General features: G+C 43.7%; 1 protein-coding gene and 1 long non-coding RNA gene across 4 annotated transcripts in view; one reads left to right on the forward strand and one right to left on the reverse strand.

Annotated features, from left to right (window-relative positions):
* The window catches only part of LOC120960219 (inositol-pentakisphosphate 2-kinase), a 111,971-nt gene that overhangs the window by 55,376 nt on the left and 29,402 nt on the right, over positions 1 to 27,193 (forward strand). The window contains exon 3 of one of the 2 annotated variants that reach the window (XM_040384269.2): positions 17,589 to 18,029. The exons of the other annotated variant lie outside the window; for it this stretch is intronic. The gene's annotated coding sequence lies outside the window, so the exon portion shown is untranslated. The remainder of the gene's footprint in view (positions 1 to 17,588; positions 18,030 to 27,193) is intronic. 2 annotated transcript variants of the gene reach the window in all.
* LOC125907459 (uncharacterized) lies at positions 3,374 to 7,141 on the reverse strand. 2 transcript variants are annotated; one of them, XR_007452675.1, is made up of 3 exons: positions 6,599 to 7,141; positions 4,472 to 6,168; positions 3,374 to 4,349 (listed from the first exon to the last, which is right to left on the reverse strand). It is a non-coding gene; the product is annotated as an uncharacterized LOC125907459 (long non-coding RNA). The 2 variants fall into 2 exon arrangements; XR_007452674.1 differs by having other exon boundaries at positions 3,374 to 6,168.

Below are 27,193 nucleotides of genomic sequence, written 5' to 3' on the forward strand. Positions count from 1 at the left end.
TGTGTATGCTACCGTGTATCCCGGTCCCGGAGTTGTGTCCTCCTTTTTCCCCGGCTTGGCGGCTCGTTTCTACCAATATTTACTTGAAAAACACATTTGCTCTAGGTCATGACTGATGGGCTCAAGCGAGTGTGCACCTTCTACTACTGTGTGCCTGCCGCCTACTGCACATGATCACGGTAAAAGCAGATCTTCCACCCTCGTAACCCCCCCGAGAGTTCAAGTGTGTGATCACTAGAGACTTCCAGCTAAGCGTGTATGTTTTAATTTTAGGCACATACCTCACGACTGTGTGGTGGAGCCCTCTCGAAGGGCACAAAACTAAGGTGCTCTGGTGCAAGTGGAATAGAAGATATTGGTATAAAATTAAACTCCGAAAAAAAAGGTAAACTAAACTAAAATCGAGTGATGTGGTTATGCCTTTCCACTGTAATTCTTACGATCTGGAGGTTGGATGGGTGTGTGTGTGTGGGCATGGTGCATATAATTTAATGCTCGACGCACAACACGGAGGCCCTGAGCCGAACGGTGCTGGTGCATTTTCTGACTGTTGTTCAGGTTGAAGTTCTACTTTGTGTTTCTTTTAAGGTTTGTGGCCCTCTTGCTTTGTCGGCGGCGTGTTTCCTAGTCGCCACGAATTTGATGCCGCTGTGGCGTGGCGGCAGTGATTTAGGGTCAGCAAAAAGGGCAACGAAAGCGATGCGTACAATCGAGGACACGCTAACGATCAAGCCTCGACGGTGTAGAGTTTCGGAATGGTTCTTCGAAATTGGTTTCGTAGACACACTCTCACACACAGGACTCTCGCCCTCTCTCACTCTTTGTGTTTGAGGACGCCTTCTCCTATCCGATTCGTCATGCATGTGAAACGTAAAAGATTTTCGGGAAAGACAGGGAACGTGGTTTACATGCACATGCACATACACACATCCGGCAACATCTCGGCCATGGTTCTTGAGCATAATAAGAGGTTTCTCTTGTTGTTGTGGTAGCATAAGCGCAGCGCATAAAACCAGCATAAGAAGGGCCAAACCCACACACATCTCTCTAGCATCTTCTCGACAACACTCACACACGTTAGGACGCAGTGCATTTATGATTCAAGGGCTCCCACTCCTTGATGGCCCTTCTGCGGACGAGCCAACTCTCGACCATCTGTCACTCTTTTTTTACCCCTTTTCCCAGCGCTGGAACGTTTAAGGCACCACCTCTACCGAGGCACGTCGCCCACCTCTCTGCCAGCGATAATGGTGTGATGCCTTTCTTTGTTTCGCCAGCGCACGATCGAGCAGGCCTGAGCAGACGATTCTCTGTGACCGATCGGAGCCGGATCGGATCAGCAAGCAAGCACGGGAACACGAACGTTCCACCGAGCGCAGGCTGTTTTATGCTGTCCTAGAAAAGAAAATGAGCAACAAAATCAAAAACAAAAACCCCTTTTGGTTGTCGAGCGACGGCTCGTTGTAGGGCCGTTTTGTACGAAACTGTTTCTGCTGCACGCTGAGGTTTCTTCGCTCCCTTGGACCCCATAAATGCTTACCTTGGTAACCTTTTTTTTATTCCCATTGCGAAGACGATCGTTCGGTTTCCTCTTTCTCGGTTCTGGCGATCACAGGCACACGATCGTTGTGGGAGGAACAGCTAGTCAGCAATGACACAGAGCAGCGCAGCAGGAATAATGTCCCCTTTACTTCCCCCACTCATTGATTCATGCCTCCAATCGCTATTTGATCGTCCCGTGAGACTCCGACCGGGTTTAAGAGCGTTTCGAAGCGAAGCTACACGATGGACACGCTACACGGGAAAGACACGGGACCCAGTTACATATTTCGATCGAAATCTGAAATAGGTGAAATTAAGGCTTTCCTTTCTCTTGTCGCCTTCGCCATGGTGCCGCAACACCGTGATCGGCCCGAGTCAAGGGTTTGATTTGGTGCCGCTGCAGACTGGCTGGTTGGTTTGGTTTGGTGGTTGCATGCGCAGTGCCGCGCTTGTGCAGCTCTACTTTCATGGCAGGACTTTCGACTGCACATCGGGTAGGGTAAGGGCATTCAATCTCCTATCCATTTGCAGAACAGATGTGGTTCGTTTTACTGTGCACGAGAATCTACGGGGGACGCGGCCCCGTGGGGGTAGGATGTTGGAGCTGGGCAAAAAGCACAATTTATCGGTCACGAAACCGATTCCTACGCGGGGTGCCTTTTTCTTGTACGGTGATTGCTTGGTCGTTTGCTTAATCCGATTCCGTCGCATCGTAGGCCAAGGCGATGGGACCAAAGGGAGTGTAATTCCTTTCGAATTGGGCAGATGGAGGGATGTTTACGTTGTTGTGTAGTGATATTTTCCTGTATAATGAATGATACCATGCAGTTCTTCACTTAACGGAATGCAACATAGAATATTCTATGTTTGAAGGGACTTGCGCGACTTTCAAATTTGTTTGCACACATTTTTCTAAATCTAATATGGAGGAAAGCATCTGTCTTTTTGGTATTGAATATCAAATTCAAATTACTTATATCTGTTCAATTACACAAGCTATAATTTCAGTTTTCTAACGTGAAGTATAACATTTTCGCTGGCGCCAATGCAACTAATGATTCTAGATTATGCTCCATTTTTCATCAAAAGTAATTATTATTATTATTTATTAATTAATCTTAGGTTAGGTTAGAAAAGGAATTCTTTGAAGACTAGATTGGTTGATTGTAAACCTTCTTCACTTAATAATTGTGTCAGATAATATCACAATGGTGTTGTAGCCTATTGCTCTAGATATCAAAAAGCACTCAACACCTTCTTCTATTTGGCGTAATGTCCTACGCGGACATGCCGGCCTATATACAGTGGCGAGTATTCAAAATCAGACACTATTACCAATATCATATCGAAGTCCGGCCGCTGTTCCTACTTTGTGAACCATGTATCAATTTCCTAGAATTATAAATCGCCATGAAAACTGGGCTTCTTTTATTACCTTTCTATACGAGAATGTGAAGTAAGAATCAACAGTTACGACAACAATAACGGGGAGAAAATAATGAAATTTTTCATGTTAGGAAGAGCGTCCGAATTGGAGACTTATTTAGTATCACGCAGTCGGATAGTCAGTCCTTGCTACGGGAAGACGGTTATCTCTAGGCTTGAACCCATGACGGGCATGTTATTGAGTCTAACGACTGTACCACGGGCCTAGCCCATCATCTTCTTATAATTAATAAATGTTGTGTTACTGCAGAGATTACTGGAATTCATACATCAAATGGCAACTGCTGTGTAGGTCATAACAATATTGCTTTGTTTGCCATATCATGTCAAAATTTTCGTGTAGTAAGAAATAAGTTCAAGGTACAATCACAAACAATTGATTGAATGTTGTGTTTAAATGTTTTATTTCCAGACTTTAGACTGTGTTGATTAAAGGCACGTCAAAGTATTTAAAAGTTCTTTGTACAGAAATCAAGCGACTTCCAAAGTTGATAGTATACATTCAAAACGAGTCCAATGTTCAGGCTTTAATAATCATGACTCCCCCTCGTTCTGATACGCCAACCACACACCACACTGGCGACGCTTGAAGTTGAGGGCGAGCCATCCGGTTGAACCTTTAGCCGCGAAATGGTCCAAGGCGATCCAGGGCAGCAAACCGCTGACTCCATCAGCTCCCCTTTCCGCTCCGCTTCGCACAGACGTAGCACTTTTTCCTCCTATTTTCGCAACAGACCTCACTTTGACGCGTTGATTGCCGTGGCGACTGGTGAAACAAAACCAGTCAGCGAACAAAATGCGCGCCCGTCACAGTGAAGAGTGAGCGGGAGGGAGGGAATCAGAGGGCACTGGATGTGTACAGAAAGACAGTCAACCATTTTCTTCAACTGCATCGCGAACACCCATAATGGGAGCAGCAGCAGCAGCAACTAAGCACACGCTCTCCGGCCGGCTTTCGGTATCCATTGTTTGACATTTCGTTTTGCCCGTAGAGTACCCCGGGACTGTCTGTGGCAGTTCAGAACGGGGGAGAGGTTGTGTCGGAGTTTGCGGGTAATTGCGCCTAGTCGTCCTCTCCTGGTGTCGTCTAGGCCTGGCGCGGAACACGGAACACCAAGAACTGTTAGGACGGGCGAGAGGCCTGTTTTAACTGTTCTTCATCGCTGGTGAACGGAACTTGCTCTCCTGGAGGGTCTGCCGGTCTGTGTGTTCTGCTCTTGCTTGTGATTTTTTTTGCTTGCGAACCCGTTCGAATGGCTCTTTCACCCGGGGAAGAGGCCCGGGTTTGGCAATCGGTTTCGCTGCACGTCTGCCAAGCACAGCACAGCAGAGACATAATCGAGTCAGCTGGAGCGAGGTGTCTAGAGTGTGTGAGCGAGAGAAACGGGGAGAGGAGCCTTCATGTACTATTACTACTATCCGAGGGTGCGTCTGGGTGGCAAACCCTCAACGGTTCGTTAGTACCGATTTTTACCGTACTTACGGGAGTGTAATTAGGTTGGCTGACGGTACTCTCGGCCGTTGTTTTCCTGTGTTCCCGCCCCGCTCTGTGGACACGACATCGGCTGGTGGGACTCTGATTCACTGTCACACCGAATGGAGCAGCAAAAATGTCACCCAGGATTGACACTTACGGGGGAATAGGGACGACTACGACGGTCTAACTGCATGGCACCGAGGGGATACCTTCTCTTTTGCCTATTATTTTATGCAATCCAGTGCAAACCGTTCCAGTAGTTGCTCAAGTTGCTCAGTAGGAATGATCTGTAATCTCGAAAGCTGTCCAAAGATAGCGCAACTATTGTTGCTAAGCGCAATGTGCGAATGGTAGCAGGACTGGTTGATAATCTTCGTGCTGTTTGCACTATCTGAAACGTTTTATCAGATCGCTCTGGAACTTGATAGAATGTTCGATACCTTTCTACGTCACCTGTTCGAGATATGTCATCCCTCCGTTCACCAGATTGTAATCTTTTCCTTCCTTTTTAGGGCTCGTTCGTGCGATAAGTTGATTAGATATGATTTGTGATGTTTTGTTATTTTTTGTAGTGCCACCCTTTTCTTTGTTCGATATCTTTAGCATTTGCTGTTATTTTTTATTGTTTATTATTTACATTTCTTTGTTGATACGTTTCATTTTTATTTTATTTTGTTTTTGTTCGTTTTACGTCTTTTACACGTTTAGCTTATGGATTTGTCGATTCATGATTGGTTTAAAACTGTTTGCGTAGTATTAAGATAACAAAGGTTTATTTACTTTACTTTGTGATGGTGCCAGATGGTGGTGTGATCATTTTGCGAGCCGTAATCTAATTTTACTCACTGTGTCAGCAGGTTTGGCTGGTGATAAGAAATCTGTTATTGATTGGCAAACTGTTATCAGGCATTGTTTTTTGCTTTGTTCCATATGGGACGCCGAGCAGAGAGCACATTTCATTCACGGTTTTACGTCCAACACATGTGACTTTCAATGCGAAGTGCGCAGATACTATCAAAAATCAAAAGAAACAAATTGAATTAAATTGAATGGTCGTATACCTTAATTAAGTACTTTTAAATGGACCGTCCTCAAAAAAGAATAGTTTTATCACTCTGTTGCATAAATTCAGACAAACCAACACTTGAACTGTATAGCTTAGAAGATGCCAGGAAAGGTATACCCCAGGTAAATTCTACGATTCTGGGATTTTTCACCCCTTCCTGGGGATTTTTACGCGCTCCTCCACTTGCGACTACTGTTACACACCCACCCAGCGTGTGATACGATACGGCGATACTGTTGGGTTCATTTCCCACCAGACACAGCAATACACACGCGCCACACATGCCTCCCAGACACTTTGGTGTAATTAGATTGCAATCTAAGCCTGCCACACCGCTCCGCTGACGTCGGCCGGACGATATGACGAGCGTTGTGTGACGCGCGAGTTTCCGGTCGGTCGCGTCGCTCTAGCAACGGAGCCACGTTTTGTGGCGCAGAATTTGAGCCGTGTGTTCCGTGCGGCCGAGCGAATGACACCGGTAATTTAAAACAATTTTGCATTGACAGCCGCCCACGCCGAGAGTGTACCGCAGGTTTAATGCGCAGTTAAGATGAACCCGAGATGAATCTTGGGTCGCCTTGCCACACAGCAAAAACGACACCAGCCTCAGTACAAACGCCGCTCCCAGGGCCGCCAGCTGAAATGGGTAAAGAAAAAAAAGACCACTTAATCAAATAATAAGCAATATATTTCGCTTTCGCTCGGATGGTGTACGTGTGTGGCGGAGGAGGAGGTGTGGCCCCTTTGCTTGCGTGACACTGATGAAGAGATTAACAAAATGCCCTTTTAAAGGAGAGTTGTTTTTTTTTTACACTGGCCCGATCTGGCGCTTCGCGTTGCATAAGATCCTCGTTAATCACGTCACACGGCTGGGGTAAAGTTTACGCAAACAACGAGGTCCGTGTTATTGGGGTCCGACCGTTTCGCTGACGTTTTGAGCCTGAGGATGTGCTTGATAATAACCATTCGTGTGAGCGTGAATGTTTACACAAAGCATCCTTTCTCACACAAAGGCGGGGTGTATGTACACGTAGTCAGCTACGTAAGCTGATTTGTGTTTCACTTACCACCGTCCGATCCTAAATGGGCGAGAGTGAAGGTGCCCTCGCAAGGGTCAATCTACATCCATCTTTCTTCGGTTAGAAAATGACAATATTATACAACTTGTAGACACTCCACCCGGTCATCTTCGGGACGACCGCAATCAGCAATCATGGTGATCGTATTCTGGTCCCCTCAGGAGGAGCAGTCAGGAGTGTGCGGATGGAGATGGTTTGACGTTGATCTGATTGGGCTGATGATGAGTGGCGATGGAATAATTTCATTTAATTGTTGAGCCACTCGAATAGAGCAATCAGCTCGGAAACAATCGATGTCTGGTCAATAGACTCTGCACCTCGGTGTGACTATGTAGGTGCATCGTACACCAAGGGCTATGATTTGCTGTGCAGTGTGTGGTTGCAATGTTAATTACCGGCCAGTGTACCCGGGCTGTAATGACACGGTAGCTGATAGATACGGCGTTAAAGTGTTGTATGCCTGGTTGTGCAATTGTTATAAATATTTATGGAATGATTTTAACAATATAAGTGGATTTTATAAATAACCAATGCACATGAGTATGCTCTCTGGTTCTAGTAGGGAATGTATCGTAAAATAAAAAATCCCAGTGCTAATGTCGATGCTAATGCATTGTTAATGCACGTAGAAGTGATAACTAATCACTAGCTACTTTGTTATTGCTTGGCTTGGCTTAGAGGTGACACTGGAATCACGATGCTCTTATATCACTGTTTCATTGTTGATTGAGAATGAGTTATTTAAAGCAACAAACAGGTCTGGAAAGAGGGCCAGACATTGGAACTCAGAAGTGCATAGAATCATTGGGGTGTATGCAAAAATATGGCTTTCATCCGACTGAATCACTGACTTGATTTCTGTTCCTATTTTCACTCTCTGTGCTAGTTACTGTATATATCCTAGGCTCAGTCATAATTACTGCCGCTGTTCCTGGAGTAATATCTATTTCTGTATTTTCTATTTCTGTGTATTTACTTTCTTTCTTTATCTGTGTTCTTGGTTCCAACATATGTTCTGGTCAATACTTGTCCCCAGTACTTGTCAATATCAATGTTTTGAAATCCTGATCCAATGTTTTGAAAATAAACTGAACGCGCATTCCACATAAGTTAAAGTTATATATCATTGCACTTGCTTTGTCGTTTTTGAAGTTCTCTTTCTGTTGATCTATTACAAAAAACTTTCTGAGAAATGATCGCTACTACAAGATGTTTGAAATTTGATTGCATCTCCCGACATGTCGCTATGTAAGACTAACCGTTTCTACGATTAATCCATGCCACTCGTTTACGACTTACGCACCCAAGGTTAAGCAGTGTTAACTCTTACCACATGGAGCTGAACATCAATACAATAATGGGACTCATTTCTCTTCTGTGAACGGCGCGGATCGCTCAAGTAGAGTGCCACACGCAACTCCATCATATATGCCCTTCATTCGTGGTGACACTCGTTCTACAAGTGGCATTCAGCTGCGTTGTTCGGCTGTTCGAGATCGGTTTAGATTTTATTGGGCCTAGGCCTATTTACATGTTTGTGCAGTGTCCTCCTTCTCCGTGGTTCGCCAGCAGGAAAAATGGAAAGACATTTCAACCAAAACAAAACCACCATACTACTGGGCAAGTTGTAAGTGCACCAAACAAAGGGGGAGAGAAATGCATGGGCATACACGTGTGGGATACATTGCCATCATATGTTGCTCCGGTTTGTGGCCTGGTTACAATCAAGTCGCTACGATCTGCTTTTTGCTGCGGGTTTGCGGGGAGGCTTCTTCTACAATGTGTGTGTGTGTGTTTTTGTTGCTTTTCTGCCGTTTACCATGATCGGATCCTCTTTTCTCTTGATACTGGCTGGTTAGTTGGTTGGTTGGTTGGTGGTGGCAGCTGGCAACAGCATGGATCGAATGTGCTTTGTCTCATGATGATGGGTTCGCTTCCACTGGCCACCCGTTTCACTCCAATCCTATGCTGTAGGACAAAATGTTGTGCGATCGCTGCGGTTGTTGTGGCGTTCATCTGCCTACGAAGCGTGTAGTGTCGTCGGTGGTATGTGTAGTTCGCCATTTTCAAGTTGCCTGCTATGTTTCGCCTGCATCAATCGCACACACACACACACACACTGATACTCGCATTCTGCCCGTGGTAACATAAAAAGAAGTGACACAAATAATGATAAAGTGACAGCGCTTGTAGTGCAAAAAAGGAGGCCAGAGCGGGGAGACAAAAAAAAACGGAGTAACTAAATAAATTAAGCTCGTATGAAGCGACCGTGCATCGCGGGGCCCGACACGGGGGCATCTCGTTTCGTTTGTCGCCGCTTGCCAAGGGGATGAGAAAATACGATCCCACGGGTTTGAAGGTAGGTTTTTTTTCTGCTCGTTGTTGTGGCTTTTTACATTGCTATGTTATTGTGCTGAGGGGGGTAATGTTACTTGTTCGTCTTTCAGTGAAGTTTGTTGCGAAGAAAACAACAGCACCGGCAGTGACGCGATGCGATCAGACAAGCCTGCTGACGGGTGAATCCGGGAATGTTGGTTTTATGACGTCTTATCATGCCGCGTGTCGTGTCTTCTCGAGTCTTCACCGAACAGAACAGAGCACCCTTAGTCTAGAACGATCAAACAAACGGCTGCAGCAATAACCACTTTACAAGAGAAGCAGGCAGGGCGCAGAGAGTAAACAACTTCTTCAGCAGACATTCCTGAAGAGCATCTGACCATATGAGCGTCGCATCTCTCGAACAATCCATAAAAAGAAGAAACCGATCTTAAGCCAACACGACAGCAAACGAAATGGAGACAAGTTTTCTTCCGATTTTTATTGGTAAGAGAATGTTGGGCTTTGAGTGAGAAAACTTTCAAAGCAAACGATTCTATAATGAAGCTCATAGTGATGAACCTTCTGGCTGGGACGGCTGGCGGACGTCTTAAACCGGCTCTCTGTCAACGAATCACACTCACAAGCATCATCATCAAGCAGCAACAGCAGCAGCAGAGGCAGTTTGCCTAATGTCATTAAAGCCAAATCGCCAAATCTCGACTGCTTTTAATGTCCCTTGCGTCCTCCTATCCACCTTGTGGGGAGAACTTATGATGGGGCTGTTAAGGTTCCCAAGTGGTAGCGTCACATTTACGTCGATTTCAGCTAAACTCCATCACTCCAAAAACGAACTCCAAGATCTGTAAGCACACGCGCACCAACACACTTGCCTATTGGCCACGAAGGCCATAAAGCCGCGGTGAAGGCTAGCTGGGGTTGGTTTGGTCGGTTTTCGCCAGCATGATGATGATGGTGTGCCCGGTCGTTGACGCTGCGCTGCTGCACGTTCTGTTGTCGAACTTTTATCTATACGGTTGGAAATTCAAATGAAGGTTTTGGAAAACGCAGCGCTCGGCAACTAGAAGTAGAAAACAAACGCACGGGGTGGGGTTTGAAATGTTCTGCCTTGCCTTGGAACATTCAGCTGCTTAAGTAGACACAGCTTAGGTTACGTTATGCAGGTTCAATATCAACAACTGCGTGCAAGTGTTTAGGCTCGAATGGTTCTTAGAAGCATGGTTTGTTGTTATTGCAAAGGCTTTTTTCTGTAGTTTACATAATTGGTTTGTTTCCAATTCGGAAGGGGGTTTTATGTTATGTAAAGACAATGTGTAGTTGTTGCCTTGAAATTTATTGGGGTATGATTTCTTCAAGATTGCTGGCAAAGAATATGTTCTATAAATGAGAGTATTTTACATTCTGTTTGCCTCGCCATGTTTGTACATTAGTACTGAAATTATGGAATAGTAATCTACATAAATCCTTGATAATCAATGCTTACTGGCTGAGGACTGGCTCCTGGCTCCACTACTGAAGATATCAATAATTATTTTACGCCTGTGTGTGGTTAATTGTTAACCAAGCGCCTGTTTGGTTACTTGTTTACTGAAGACACTGATATAGACACATTGTGGAAAAAAATGTTGTATTGGACTATTTTTCACTTTTTTTAAACCTTATTACAGCTGATCACTTATATCTACGATCTTTCTGAAATATTGAATAAAAACTTCCAGTTGATTGCTTCAAATTAGTTACAGCATGTTTAAAATGATCTTTCTATGCCTTAGTGAAGACTCAACGACGTACTTACGCTCGAAATCACATCATTTGTTTGAAACCACTGAAAATTTACCTCGCCCATCCCAGGTTTTGCGATGGACGTCGTAAAGAGTTGGCGAACAGTCTCCAGTCCACTGGTTTGCAGCAAACGTAGAAAATGTCAAACATACACAGCAATCACTCGTCACGATTTTGTAACGACGACGAAATTAATCATAAACTGCACCTACCAGCAGCAGTAATAGTAATAGTAGTAGTAGTGGGTGCAGCTGATTGGCAATTGTGGAGCACGCCCTTTTTTGGGAATGGAGGTGGTCAGCTACCTTTCGCGAATCCATCCACTAAATGAAAATTAATATGATCGTTTTCGCTCGACCCATGAAGTATTCGCCTTCGTTGCACTCGAATGATAACTTTTCGTTGCCAGGGTGATGATGTTGTGCTTTGTTCGTGACCATCATTAGCTCATCGCCGCTCGGAGACCGATCTGCGTGGCTTGGAGCGGTGGTGGTAGGTCGCGACCATCATCTTCTCTTTCCGGCCTAAAAATAATGTCCACACAAAGAGGGTTCACACGCGCGCGTATGTGGACAGCCAGCAGTGACTGAAGTCATTGCTAAGGAAGTGGTTAATGATAAACTACCGTCGCAAAAAGGGGGGAGGAAAACAAAAAGATCACATGCGCAAAAAGTTCATTTTTTATCGTTGGATAACGGATTTTAGTAGTGAAACCGACGAAAACAAAAAAAAAGCCAGCCCGAAGGTTGATTGCCGCGCGTGTACGCAAAAGTTTATTAATTTAGGGGCACAACAAAAAAAAAAACGAAGTCACCACCGCATACCGCAAGAACTGGTCATTATGCGCTGCTGGCAGCGACGAGTACGTGATCATGAGCTACTAACGGCAAGCACACACACTCACATACACAGAAATACAGAAGGAAGGTTTTGCTTAGTCGAACCTACCCGGTTTCGGAGAGGAGGCCCTTGGATGTGTGGTCGCGGCGACGGCGTCTGGTCATCGGCCTTTTCTTCGTCGCCTGCGGACTCTCACGCCGTTGTGTCATCGCGCCAGACCGACACTTAAACTATCAGCAAAATGGCAGCAGTAAAGTGCAATGGCGGTGGAGAAATTGCGAACCGAAAAGCATAAACATAAATAAATAATCGGCACCCTCCCGCTGGTGGATGGCAGAAAATTGGCACCACCACACTTAACCAGTACGCTGCGCACTGCTGGTTTGTTTGTCGTTTTTTGTGAAGATACCGAAGTGTGTCCGCAGCACGCATACAAATGTGAGGTTGCAAGTGCGTGTGCAGCAGAACTGCAGAACTGCACCGCAAACAGATAAACGGGCAAATAAAGAAGAAAAAACGGGCACTAATAAGCCGGGAAGGCGACATGTTTGTACGTTATCTCTCGGTCGTCCCTCGTACTCTTTCCCGCTGATGTGCCGAATGTCCACACGGGAGGACGGCGGATGAGACCAATTTCCCTCGGCCCGGATGGTGGCTCTGATGGAAGACTGTGTGAAGTCTCGTTCCCAAAAAAAAAAGGTGTGTGACGAAGAAAACATTCAAATTGCTCAGGACATGACTGCGCTTTCGTCATGCGTCGCGCTGTTGAAAGTTTACTGCCCGAGGGCGAGCTCTCTGAGATGTGCGTGCGTGTTTTGGTTTTTGCGCAGTATGCATTTCATTTCGGAACCGGGGCCCGGTGCTGCATCTGCCAGACGGTGGCACGCAAATTGCATTTGTTTTGCTCTGGTAATGGGCGTATAGCAGTGTAGCGGGGTGCATTGATGGAGAAGAGGGGGGCTGTGCGAGTGGTGGAGAAGGTTCCCCGGGACCAAAGATCAATAGCGAAATGGTCGACAAATGTTTCACCAACAACAACAACAGCTAACTTGGTCAAGGGTGAGAGTGTAGCCATAAAGTTAAGCAGTTTAGCTGCGGACTCGGTGGTAAAGAATGCGTTGGTAATATATTGGCACATCGTAAAACTTAGTGCCTGGGCAATTATAAGCAGCGCGATAATGCATGGTCGTTTCAAAGCAGAAAGCAAGTCAACCTTCTTCTGCTGCATATGAATTATTCGAAACTGCGCTATTTTTAACGTAGGTGGAATACATGAAATTAGTTGCAAGCGGAACTCATCTCAGGATACAAAGCGATAATAAATATAGAAAACATTATGATAAAAACAACAAAAAACCCATATTCTAGAAGGCACGCACCAAAAATTTATAAATATCAATGTGAATTAATTTAAAAAAAAAGATAGAAAAATCAGCTAGCTGCAATCGCACTCAGAAAAGTTGTACTACAATTAATAAAAGGTAATGAAAACTTAGTAACAATATGGTGATAGTAAAAAGTATATAAATGCTCATGCAAATAAACGAATCAATGATATAATATCGAAAATAAATCGTAACAGTGAAAAAGAAAAAAATGAAACTAGTTATACATTAAATTCATTTAGCAATACGGCCTTCTCGGACCATTCCTCCTGAATAAAAGAATAAAAAAGTTAAACATGAAAAATAAAAAAAGTGGTAATAATAATAATAATATATAAACTACCTAGCTATTCATAAAAATGATATGAAATAAACAAAAGATGGCGAAAGAGTTGGAAATATGACAAAAATAAACAAAATAATTAAAAATTATGAAGAAACAAATGTAATTTTAGCAGAACTAATGTAATAGCAGTATCATTACAAGAAACTCATAAAAAGTTAATGATTTTTCTTGAACATGATTGTCTTTTTCAGTGCACGTCTTTTTTACTTAATTATTTATTGAAATTTAACTGTTACTTAAAAACCGTTTTATAATTAATTCTTTTGAAGCGTTCGTTCTACATCGAACAACTTAAACGTATGTGAAAAGGAAATAACTTTACCAACCTTTGAAATGATATGGAAGTCAGCTGTCTCGGTCTACCAACATAAAACTGTTAAATATATGTGTTGCTTATGCAAAACCGCATTCTTGTTCTACTTACTTCGGCCTTTGGATTATGTTAAAAAAAACCGGATGGCATAACGCGTTTCCTCCTGCTTTCCCAACATTTCTTTTCTGCAACCCTTTCGTTAGCTCCATTTCTCTCGCACGCACACAAACACATACACTTTTGTTTGTCGGTATCGTTGCTTTTGTTTTTGTTTTTGGTGCAGTTTGTCGATATCTTCAAACCGCCAGTCCCCAACCGCCGAAGAAGAAGAAGAAGACCGCTTCATTCCTCACACGAAACGCTTCATTTTCCGGTTCGTGGCGGTTTGTTATTATCAGTGTGCTGCCCCGTTTTGTTTTCGCAATCATCGCCCCCCCCCCCTCCCAGCAGCATAATTGAACCACTCCCGAAACGTATGCAAAAAAGGGAAGGGTAGAAGGTTCTTCGGTTCGGTTTGTTCATGTTTGGGATAAGAATCGGAGAGGCAAGAATGCGCAGTAGTACGGCAGGACCGAATGGAAGGAAGCCGGAGATAAAAGAAGCGTTTTTATTATGTGTGTATGTGTGCGCGCGCGGGAAGGAACAGTCATAAGAAAAAAAGCGCTCCGTGAACGGTAAAATAAAAGGAATCGTTATTACTGGTGCAATCGAAAAGAATGCTTAACCTTCGCTCCAATGTAACCCCTTCTTATGTGAAGTTTTGTTTTTGGGCAGAGACGGTACAAGTAAACTCTCCAATCGAACCCTGTAATGGGGTCCGGATGGTGTGGTGTATATCATTTGCAAAAGTTGCCATGGGAAATGGGCAAATCGTGTGCGGGAGAGAGTCCAACAATTCAGGGGTTTGTGGTTTGATAAATGGACATTAATGCTTTCGCCAGAGACGTATTCTTCCCAAGTTTGTATGTGTGTGTGTGTTGGGGGTTTTTTTTTGGCATTTCAGCGTGCTACATAGTCGCGATCGAACTGTTTTATTATAGCGTTCGCTTAACGTTATGGCACATTGAAAGAAAGAAATGATTTACTATTATTATCCTCGTTTGGTCAACGTTCGCACATACTTAAAGGGCATTTCGATGGTTTTGTGAGGGTAAAATATAGCTGGCGCTGTGATCTTTACAGGATATTACATAATCTACACTCGTTGGGCACATTTTTAACGGCACTTTCCAAATCCTTGCTCTTTATCAATCGTTGCTGTAATTTGTCGAATATCGAGAAAAGACCAGAATTATTCTGGAAATAAAATTCTCAACCAAGTATCAAATGAAGAACTGTTCGTTGATAGGTTAATAGGTAACTCTCCGCGAAACGGTTGTTCGATGGCGAATCTTTATCCTTCCAGCGATTTTATGAACGTATACCCATTAACACTTGTTTATACCGTATGGAAATCACTAAAAACCTTTAAGTGAATGTTCTCCCATGCTCAGGGATCCTAAAAATAAGTTAGAATATCAAAATAAACAGTTTTCTTTGCGCCTGTCAAAAGATTTCAAGCAAAGATTTGTGCCATCCAGCCTGCGGTGGATGGCAAAAATTGCACGAAAAAGATTCGCCGAACTCTGCTCGATATTCCGTTGCTTTGAGAAGTGGTGATTTTGACAGAAGTTTACAAGTAGATATCGTTACGTCGAAACGCGTTTAATGACATTTTGACATGCTTAAAAAATATTTAATTATTCATTTAATGGTAAAATTTCCTCTTTAAAATTAAGTGTAAATTATTTTGTATCCGTTTTAGTATGCATACGCGTTTAAAAATGTTCCCGCAAAATGAGTTTCGCATAATTTCATATCATTTCATTCATAATTCATAATTAATAATTCATAATTCCTAATTCCTTATTCGTAGTTCCGAGTTCCGAGTTCCGAGTTCCGAGTTCCGAGTTCCGAGTTCCGAGTTCCGAGTTCTTAGTTCTGAGTTCTGAGTTCTGATTACCAAGTTCCTAGTTCCTAGTCTAGTTCCTAGTTCCTAGTCTAGTTCCAAGTTCCTAATTCCGAGTTCTGAGTTCCGAGTTCCGAGTTCTGGGTTCCAAATTTCGAGTTTCAAGTTCCTAGCTTCGAAAATTCCGAATTCCGCTTTCGGAATTCTGAGATCCGAGTTCCTAGTTCCGAGATACGAATTCCAAGTTCGGAATTCTGAGTTCCGAGTTCCGAATTAGGAGTTTCTGATTCCGCGTTCTGAAATCCTAATTCATAATTCCCAGTTCCGTGTTCCTAGTTCCTTGTTTAAAAATTTCCCCGACAATAATTGCCAGTGCCAGTTCTTTAACGGACTTATGCAAATAAGCTTATAAGATATATGTGTCCAACCTGTTTTAAATTCTTCCCATTCTTTGTGGAATTCTGTGGATATCCTTCGACAGCTACAGCAAGTGCAAATGAAGCTCTCATTTATGCCCATTTACCATTAACATTTTTACGAACTGTTTGGTGTAATTTATTCACAATTGTTGGTCTTGTTAAAACTTAAACTTGTCCCGCTTTCGCCCCCGTTTTGCATCCTACCAAAAGTCATATGTTATTAATTATTGACCAACGAGACGTGCATCTGGCCTGGCGCATCGTTTCACGCTTCGACGGTTCGCGTTTCTGCTGCCGGTTGCACTTGCTGCTGCAGTTTTTTCTTGGGTTCGTTCCGTTTTTACGATCCTGTGTTTCATTTTTGGACCCAGGAAAGTATGTGATTATGTACGTCTGTGTGTGTGTGTGTCGGTGTGATGTATTTACGACGCCGACTTGTTTTGTTTCGCCCTTACACTGCTGCAACGACTTCCGTCTTGCCTGCCCTCCCGGAGGTTTCAATTGCTCAGTGTCTTTTTAATTTAGCCGCACCCGGGCCACCAACCGTCCGAGGTTGCCTTGCGTCACCATATCCGTCACCCAAATGATGAAGCCCAAATTTCACCGGTTTACGGTTTCCGCTGGTGTGGCTGGTTCTTGGTGGTGTGGTGGATTTGGGTTTGGTTTTTGTCGCTTAAATCGGTACCTTTCGGTACCCGCTTGCCTGAGAACCGAGGCTGACCTGGTACGGGTGAAACGTGACTCTCTGCTGTCCTCTGTCGGTGGCTGTGTGTATGTGTGTAGGTCTGTACGGTCCACTTCCTTTCAAGAAGGTTGTTTTTTACTCCTCCACTCCCAGAAGGTATTACTCCTGTGTTTCGGCTGGAACGTTCTGCCACATATTTTTTGCCTCATCCAAATAAATCACTTTGTATATGTTTTTGAGCACTTGTAGGGCCTCGGAAAATCTGGACCCTGGGCAGGTTTCCAAGTGACGTCGATCCGGGAAAGATTGTCTTCTCAAGATCGAAGATCGGGTCGCTGCTGCTGGCATGATTGTGATCTTGTGTACCACCGTCGTACCACCAGCATTCGTGCTGGCAGCGTTTCTGAGGTCGAAGATTTGCCCTTATTGCACAAAGGCTTCCTTTCATCTCGCAGCAAAAAGGCTACGGTTCGCTGGCAGAAGAAGCAGAAGTTTTGAAAGATAATCTTCCACCGCGGGCTGGCAGTGGTCGTGGTCGTGGTGGAAGACGACGATGTGTGAATTCCATCTTCCCGGGACACACAGGGACAAGACGAATGGTTGTAGTAGTATTCGTATCGTTTGTATGTTGAAGGTTTTTTTGTTATTGATGGGATGGTGGACCATTAGTGTGTGTCTGTAAGTTAAAAGATGGTTGGTTTTGTACCGTCTAGCCAGCGCTTAGCTGTTGCCCATCACATCCTACCACAGGTCTGATCACGACTTGCTGGTCGGTTCTGGTAGCTTTCATCAATTTCTCTCTCTCTCGTCCCAATAATTTGGTATTCCAGCTGCAGATCCATCCATCCATCCATCCATCCATCCATTCTGTCCATTCTATCCGATTCTTTACTGACGAAGGTATTTCTTGTGTATACTTTCAGCTCTCTCGCTCTCTCTCTCTGTGTTGGTGCTGCTGATGCTCTCTTGCTTGGCAGGTTGTCTGCCGGCCGTGACTGACACGCAAACCCGAAAAAAGAAACCCAGAGACCTCCGATTCTGGCCCATGCGGATGGAACAAGCGGGGTACGAAAGAAAAGTCGTTCTATAATTTCACATCAGTTTCGGTGGAGTAAAAAATAAGAACCACATCGTCTCCGGGAGAGCTGTGTGAGTGTGTGTGTACACGGTCGGTGGAAGAATAAATAAAATTCACCCTGCACCACCCCACTCCCTCCCTTGGAAACGATCCGGTCAGAAGCTGGGGGGCACAGGAGTGTGGCGTCCTCCGGGGAGCGAAGCGAAATTTTCAGCGAGAAGCGAAAACCGGCATAAATTGCGTCGTTAGGAGGCTAAAGTGAACTTCAAAGTTATTACGCAGTGTGGTAAGTATACGGCATACGGTACTGAAGTAAACAGGGAACGCTCTCCGGTGTATGTTGGTTTTTTTTCTTGGCTGTTCCTACTCCTCTCCCCGGGGTGTGTGCGTGCGTTTACTTTTGTTTCAATTTGTCTTGCCGTAAAAAGTTGAAGCATTTTGGAGCATTAAAGGTAGTTATTTTTTCTTGACTGGTTCTAGTAAGCGTACACCCGGGCGTTTACATTAATTAAGTTTTAATTGGGAGGTAAATTATGTGCGCATAATCGAAACTGTTCACCAACGTTTTGGGCAGTCTAATTTTGCGCTTGGCAAATGTACGGAAATGATTTCTGTAATGTTTTGGGCACATACTACACAGAGATTTCGGAATGCCAACACAGCCAACAATTGTATCATTTACACAAAGCCTTATATAAGTACTAAAATTAGAATTCTAGACTAGAGCTAGACTATAAATAATACAAAAGGGTGATTATTAAAAATTATTACTATGTTCTTTCAATGTCTCTGTGCTCAAATGTCACCATGAACCTAAGGAGAAAAGAAAGTAATAAATTGTACATATAAGAAACGATTTTTTGGGCACTCAATTGGCTCTTGTAAAGGTCGGATGTGGTTTGGTTCACATCCGGCTCCCGTCTACGTAGTAAGGACCGAATATCCGGTTACGTGGTACAACAAAGTTTAATTAACCACCATGATCAAGTCCTCACCATGACCGTGGTTTGGTCGTTATGTCAAAATGAAAAATAATTAAAATGTAAGTGAGCAATTAAATAAATGACAGTTGCAAGTAATTTTAGTATTCCTGACAATAGTTGCAATCCATAAAACTTCAAAATAACAGATTGTGTTACACATTTTGAGTTACAATCCAAAGTTGAACCATGTCAATGATTCTGAATATTAATTAATTGATTGCTGATTGCCCTTTCTTTGATCTTGGCTGTGAAACGAAATTGTTTGGCGAGTTGGCACTTCAATCAAAGCGTAGTGTCGATGAAATGCGTGAAGTTCTAAGAATGTAGCTCATTTCAGCTAATGGCTGTTAATCCATCCATAAAAAACACGTTCGACGAGCTCTGAAAATATAATAACTGCTCGGATTGTTTTTTATCACATTTTTGGGTAAGCGTTAATGCTTCTAGAATGAATATCATTGTATTAAGTGCTTGTTATTTGCAATAATTCAAAAAAAAAAAACAGGTGCCTAATCTATTGCCAGAACTGCCACGCACCATCTAATGTGATTTAATCATCATACTAACACAAGACGGGGCGGTCCCGTGGTACAGTCGTCAACGAGAACGACTCAATAACATGCCCGTCATGGGTTCAAGCCTAGCATGGACCGTCCCCCCGTAGCAAGGATTGACTATCCGACAGCGTGGTAATGAATGAAGTCTCGAAAGCCTGCATAGACCGGCATGTCCGCGTAGAACGTTGTTACGCCAAATAGAAGAAGTCTAACACAAGAAATAGTGAAGAATACAAACCCAAGTTACATCCTCTATTTAATCCCGAACAAATATCCATAGGTCGTTTGCTAACTAATAACAACCGTAATAATTAGCATATTACTGCAAACGAAACTAATCACCATTAGCATGCGAACAATGCAGAATAAGTTTTCTTATGCTTTAAAATGTATCGTCATTTGTATGAGCATCGTTTGTTAACTGATTTATAGCTCCCTTGCGATGTGGAATAGCTTCACGTCGCATTCACTCTGGCTCGTTTTACGATGCGCAACAAATTCTGCTTAGCGTACGGGAAACCTGAGAACATGGTCAGCATAAACACCGGCTATAAACGCACACACACACCCACAACCCCGAACATACAAACTTGCACCAGACCATGGCCACAAGATCTAGCAACATCCACCCACACCCTAAGATGATGGTTGCTCACGATCTCTTTGGCCACCGCCCATCGATCTGTTGTGGCACCGTCTTTCAATGTTTCAATGTTGCGGCCTCGGTTGCGACCACCGCAGCGGCACCAGCAGCAGCAGCATACTTTCTATGGCAATCGAATGCAACGAATCCATTAGCCCACGGGGTTGCGCCAGCTGCATCGGTACTTTTGTTGTTGTACGCCCATTTCCCTAACTCCTCACGTTACCCACCGCAAGACGACGACGTGTGTGCTGTCGGGAAAAGAAAACTAGATTGCAATGATGAATACTGCCGGATCTTCGCTGGTCGTTGCCATCCTAGCTTCTCTTGCCGCCACAAGCTTTTTGATCGCCATTCGCCGATCGATTGCTGAACTCTTACCCGTTTAGGTCCCTTACTCTTTCTCTCCCCCCCTGTGGGATGAATAAGAGCTCTGTGCGAAACCCACCCGCCCGACCGATATCATCAATCTTGTCGCCATAGAGGCGGTGTCGGTACGCGTTATTATTGCGGGTTTTCTTTCTCGAAAAGGACGCTTCCGTGTTGTGTATGCTGCAAGGGCTTGAACAGGGGCTTCAAGCACCTTGGAAAAGCGGGGTGTTCCGTATCGGTGAATAATTTCTCCAACGAGCCAAATCATAAACATCCCGCTGTTCTTACCCGCCAAGAGCCGGTTTTAAGAGGCCAATCCGTTGGATCCTGTTTTGCAGCCAATAAATCAATTCCATCCATTTCGCTTCGACACGAAGAAGAGCACTTAAGCGGATGATGGAGGTGGTGGTGGTGGTGGTGATCGTGAGTACGCTGCAAAGAGCAAAGAGCACTGTAAGTAAATCACCTTTCGTCACCTTTATTCCCCCACCTCCAACCCGCTTCAGGTCTGCCAGAAGGTGTTCGCGGTGGCACGGTACATACCTCTCCGCATGATCACGATAAGGGCCAGCGCAAAACACCTCTTTTTTGTGGGTCAAGCTCAAACAAAATAGAAAGCATCGTACGATCGTTCGTCGTCGTCGTCCCCTTCGCGCTTCTCGCGGTTTCAGAGCTGCAGCAAGTACGGGGCTGGACAAAGATTAACCTCCCCCCTTGGGGCCGGCCACCGGGTTGACGGAGTACACAAATCAATAAACAAACTGATTAGCGTTCATCAACAATTGTGCAGCACCGTAACGGAGAGCATGGTGGGCTCGTTGGTGTGGGTTGATTGAGACGGTCGGCCGGGTCGTTTGGATGACAAATCTGTGACTGTGGTGAATGTACCAGAAAAACAGTCGTCTTCGAGAACTTTCGTGGTTAAGAATGCTGGGTTTGTGTGTTTGTTGTGTCGCAGACAAATAATTGTAGAACAGTGAACGTCCATCAACGGTAGACTGTTTGAACTGGGGAAGCAAAGAACAGCATGCATCTTGAATGGGATCTTTATATCGTTTTTTATTGCAATCGCTCACACTTCTATGGGAACTATGCGTGGCAAAGGGTATTGTAGACACGTTACCTGCTGGCGTTCTCGCTTACTTATCAATCAGAGGCACTAACATCCGCTTTGGAGCTGTGTTTGAAGGCCCTTGTGAGGTAGTGTCGTGTTGTGGGACAATCACTAGTCTCGGTCCTTACATAGTGCATTGCTAACCTCTCCATAAAGCTATAAACGATTGCATTTTTGCAGCGCTAGGGACTATCAATCAATAAAAGATTGTTCAAAAAGGGGATTTTCTGTAATTTATATAACGTCTGGAGGTTTCAAACAAGATTTAGTGAAGGGTCATTAAGAATTGTTCGACACTCACTCGAAAGTTGTATTAAACAAGGTATAGAGCATAATCTTATTATGGAAGGAGATTCTTTAAAAACTGTTGATATTATCGGTTTCTTTCAAGTGAGTTCCGCTTGTTTGTTTAGTTTTGGGCATTGAAGAATGATGATCATGCGTATTCCATTATGATTTCGACTCGATTTAGTTAGAGAAAATGAACTCCAAATGAACTCCAAACATATTCTACTCGTCTGAATAAGATAGCTATATTGAGGTGAAATCTCGAATGGAAGGATCCTTTCATAGGCCCTTAGGAACAAATCTGATCTAAATCAAAGGAAGTCATGCACTTTGCTTCAGGGACTGGACCGCTTATGGTTGTTATTGAAGAGAGTTACGATCCTGTGAAACTTAAACTCATCATGCATTTGGACAGTAACAAGCCCTTATCCTCCAATTATCGAAAGAGTGACCTGACCCACGCCTTGTCTTCCATTAAACTATCAGATCGGTCCTCAATCACGACAGGAATCTGATTTCTTGTATCAGGATTTTGAACTATTTTATGCTATTCCCAGTGAAATTTACTTGATTTGATTTATTTCTTGATGTAGTTTGATGTATTTAATACGTTTTCAACTATAAAATGCTTTGCAAAACATCTCTTATTATACTTATGGTGTTGTAATTGCAATGGTTTTGTATTTTCTATATTTTTTTCGTATACATATGTTTTCCTCTACAGCTTTGATGATGGCTATCGTGAATGATCAGCCAGTATGTAAGTTTGCATATGAGGCTTATACATCGTTTTGTTAATTAATTTGCCTTTGAGAGTGTTGTGCAATGTTGAACCGTCCATTAGCACAGTTCAGCTACCTCGTAGACCTTGTTCAGTTTGATCGATTCAACGCATTGTACTTTCTTGCAAAAAAAAGACCTTAAAAAAGAACCATTGAAATCCACCGACAAAATGCTTTTCATGTCGGAACAAAAAAGCGAACTCATAATTTTATCGCCACAAACCACCTCGCTTACAATGTAAAGCGCCGGTAAAGCGTTTGCATGAGTTGTCATATCGGTTCGCCATCGCGTTCGTATGACCCTTCCGCCGACATTTTGATGTGTGTTCTTTCGTTTAGCTCGAATGAAGCTCTGCTGTTGCTGTGGATGATGAGTTGCAGAATCAAATCGGTAGTCCTTTTCGCCTGAACGTGGGGAGATGACCGTAATCAAGCGGACACAACAGCGCTGCGGATGCGAATCACTTAAGAAAGGGGGAAGTGGCAAGCAGTGACAGATTTCAACGATCACACGAAGGTGAACAAATAAGCTACGGGGACGTAATGTCCCAACAACTGCTCGATCGAATGTGTGAATTACGCTGATAATTTGCAACAATTTACCAATGTGTCAATCTGCCACCACTCCTCACAATGTCACCAATTCCTTTATGCATGAGTATACAGAGGAGTAAATAAAACAGAATAGGAAAAGGCCACCGTGTGGGGTATTGGTACGATGACCGTACCAGGAGTATCGCGCTTATTGGAAGAAATTTACCTTTTGAGCTTCCCCACGTCAACCATAAAGTGACAGTTTCCGTGCCGGGCTACATCTCGGACAACGAAGTCCTCTACAAGGGTTGCCACAAGATAAGGGTGTCCTCTGTTGTGGCTTTCCTGTCACCTCAAGCAGGTTCGCGATTGTGTAAGAGCCTGTTGCAGTGAGTTTGCTGCCCGGGACCTCTGTCTCCTTCTTGTGCAGGTATCGAAAACTTTCTCCCAAGAGTGGTGTGCCTGGTGGGGGACTAAAGGTTTGGCAGGGGACGTTAAACTTTCTTGCATGAAATTTATTCAAATCGCTTGCGCTTTACAATGAGCGATATTTTTTGGGCCGCAAAAATTAAAAGTTGGGCTTTTTTTGGGAAGTTGGATAACCGTTTCTTTGGGGGTTCAATGATCGTTGAAATGGGGGAACAACGGATCCTGTGTTCGTGGGGCAGGATTACACAAAAGGTTCATGACAAATATTTGTTTGTAGTTTTCCATTAAATGTATAAATGAAGTTTTGGTTTCGTGATATTAAATACTGCAAATTGGATTGCTTAAAATCATAAAGATGCAATTAAAGTATCAAAAATTCAATTAAATTACATTACGACCATTTTTAATGAATGTTTCCTGGTGAAATAAAAATACCCAAGCCCAACACAAATTGTGCCACTGCACAAGAGGTACAAGAAAACAAGAAGTGAAATCGTATGAGTGCATATGCACCCTGTGCCGTACTGTTTTAACATTTGCATCCGAGAGCTGGACCGTAGGCAGCTAATCAGAAATCTAGCTTTAACCCCACACAAGCCTCCGTGTTCCCGTTGCATGGTTTGTGGTGGATTTATTTTCTCCCTGAACCTCTTTCCAGCTAAATAGATTTGCGTTTGCGATACTGACAATTTGTGTGTGTGGTTTGCTGGTTTGTGGCAGCAGGAAAGGAAAGCAAGGCCCATACGTGTCTTACTGGCGGTGATCACCCACGGGGAAGGATTGCATATGCAATAGTTTGCGCCCTCCTTACGTTGTAGCCCGTGCGCATACATGCGCTGGTCAGTAAAATCCGTTCCTGCTGCTATTGCTGCACATTTACGGAACGAGGTTACGGCATTAATTCTATTCTGCCCGGGCTAGATGAAACGCGCTGATTTAGGTACACAGCCTCTAAGTAGGGCTTAAGTACACAGGAAATGATGATGATAAAGCCCGAGATTATCTCTCCATCTTGGTTTATATAAACTGCCCGTTTTGCAATAACAATTTTCATTCATTTTCGAATAAAAGAGTCATCTAATAGTATCGTGTGTGGGACTGGGCGACAGGACTGTGCGTTAAAATCTGAATTCGAACCATTGCATTTGAAATCAAACATCCTGATTGGTAAAAGGTTTAACCTTGTTTGATGAACTTTTTATGGCTAACAGCAACTGCTTCGTTTTAAACATATTAGAACTAAAGAACTAAAATAGTAATAGACAACTCAATCCATTTTTTTATACAGGCAAAAGTAAATGAAAGCATGATCGGTTATCTTATATTACTTTAATTATCTCAAACACTGCGTATTCTGTCGAAGCATTTTACCTGATGATAATTCATTAAGATGAGGGAATTTTCTTTTACTTTATGAACAACAACTTAAAACGTGTCCAATACTCGTAGATATCGCATTGTGCATGGAAAAGACTTTGTTTTATAAAAATTGCAATAAGTTGTTAAAAGTTGTCCCAAATTACAATCTACTATCACAAAACTATCATATGTAAGGTTAATAAAGATTACTAATATATTAGTCACTTTTGTTTCTTTTACTAATCAAAATACGTTACTACTAAAGAATGCTGACTAAGCGCTTTATATTATAACAACAGTGGATGTGATATATGACCAAAGCTCGGTAACCAAACATGATCGACTGGTACTGGTGTAGGAAGGTAATCCTCGGTACTTCGATACTGTACTAAAAACATATCATCATCTAATTAGTTAAAGACGACATATTCTAGGTGATACAAAATAATTCAGCTAGTAAAGGAAGGCTTTTGCTTGGAACAACGTGACTGTAAAAGTAATAGTTCGTTATACGAATTCCAGAATATCCTGATCCCTAGACGATAACAGGTGCAATATATAGCAAATCGATAAATCCTATAGTGTCGTCTACGCTTGGTAAGATGTTGTGTCAGTATCCCACCATTCAGTAGGAAACATAAAAGAGAGTTGGATAGTAGCATCAAGTGTGGAATAGAACCATGAGGAGTAACCAAAAACCAAGTATACTGGTTGGCAACTTGGTCATAGCTTGTACATTAATCTTTGTATTTGGAAGCAAATTTCAACATACGTTTACATACAATTTTAAAGATGTTAGAAAACAATACAAAAACATTACTTTCTTGCCGTAATGTAAGATTAATTAAACAACCCTGTTTAACACCGAACCTGCCATGAACCAGTTCCCAACAAGTGCTGTTTAAAACCTCAAGCACCGCTACCCATTTAACCTATTAATCTGTTACCGTAAAAAAAACACACATCTGCCTATTGTGCTTTATCGTTCTAGATCTCCCGCGTAGGTCTACTACTACGGCACGCTAACTCTCCCGTGCTAGTTATCTAGCGGCCGGTGCTTGTGCTTGATTAACAGCGCCAGAAATACATCGCACCAGCGTGCTGGGCTGGTAGGTCGTTGGCGGGAGGGAGGGGGCCTTAACTCAATAGAGCTTATTGATTTTAATTCTGAACTTTGCACGATCCATTACCCTTCTATCGTGCCACGTAGGGCCTCTCTGCCTGTGTCTTTCCACCTTCATCATCCTACCCGGTCGGGGGGGGGGGGGGGGGGGGGGGGGGGTAATCGCACACTGCTATGCCTAAAGCAGCAAAATCCAATCGAGAGAGGGACCTGGCAATCGCGCACAATTGGATTGCGAATGCAATTTCGTGAGTACATGATGCAGTTACCGCGCTGCCCCTTCCTTCCCGCTGCCGCTACATCGCGCGTGTCTTCTTCCCTTCCTCCCTCTGGTGGGTTCATTCTTGATTCGCCTGCATCGCGATGTTCCTGTGGCTGTTTGTCTGCCTGTCTGACTGTCTGGCCCCGGTCCCGGTTTGTCTATTTGTCTGTCGACGGGTTTGGGGCGGGTTGGTTGGTGTTGAAAGTTGCAAAAATATATAAATCCCCGGTTTTGATTCTTCCTCTGTCTATGTGTGTGTGTCTGTCTAACATTTTCTGGCAGTGTGTGTGTGTATGTTGGACATCAGGACACACAGGGAGGAAGCGACCGGTGTTTTTTTTTTGCTTGCACGATTGGCGAAATATGAAACTTGTGCTTAATTTTCCCAGGTGAACGGCAAAGTGTGTTGGTATGTGTGGCATGGTTCACAGACAACATAATGCGGGAGGGAGGGTATCACTGGCAGGCAGCCCGAGGACACACTCGAACCTGGTCGCTTGACACTTCACCTTGGAGTGTGCGCTTGTTGTACCGATCGGAGTGGGCCGCGTGTGTTCGTGCGTTCCGAAGTTCCGAACTCACGCAGCAGAGAGAAGGGGGAGCCTGGTGGTGATGTAGACAAACATGCCGGCATTATTTGACTTAACGGTACCAGCAACGCGCGGGTCATCCATTGATTCAGTTCCGTGTGTTTGTATTGGAGACTGTGCAAGAAAAAAAAATCGTACTCCCCTCAAAACACCTTCGGCGGCATAGGGTGACTAGCGACCGTATGCTGTTCGCGTAGCAGCCTTTACCGGTTCAGTGTGTGCCGTTTTGCGCACCTTGGCAATGCCGAACGGTCGCGAACTGGGAAGAATAGCGATTTACTTCCGTGGCGCTATACTTCTTGGTTGATTTTTTGTGCCCACTAACAATATAGAACATCGTGAGCGGAACAGATGTGCGAAGGTTAGATTGGCGGAAGATTTGCGGTGCGTTTCGATGATAGAAGAGACATATTT

The sequence above is a fragment of the Anopheles coluzzii genome, chromosome 3, assembly GCF_943734685.1.
Source record: "Anopheles coluzzii chromosome 3, AcolN3, whole genome shotgun sequence".
NCBI classification, from domain to species: domain Eukaryota; kingdom Metazoa; phylum Arthropoda; class Insecta; order Diptera; family Culicidae; genus Anopheles; species Anopheles coluzzii.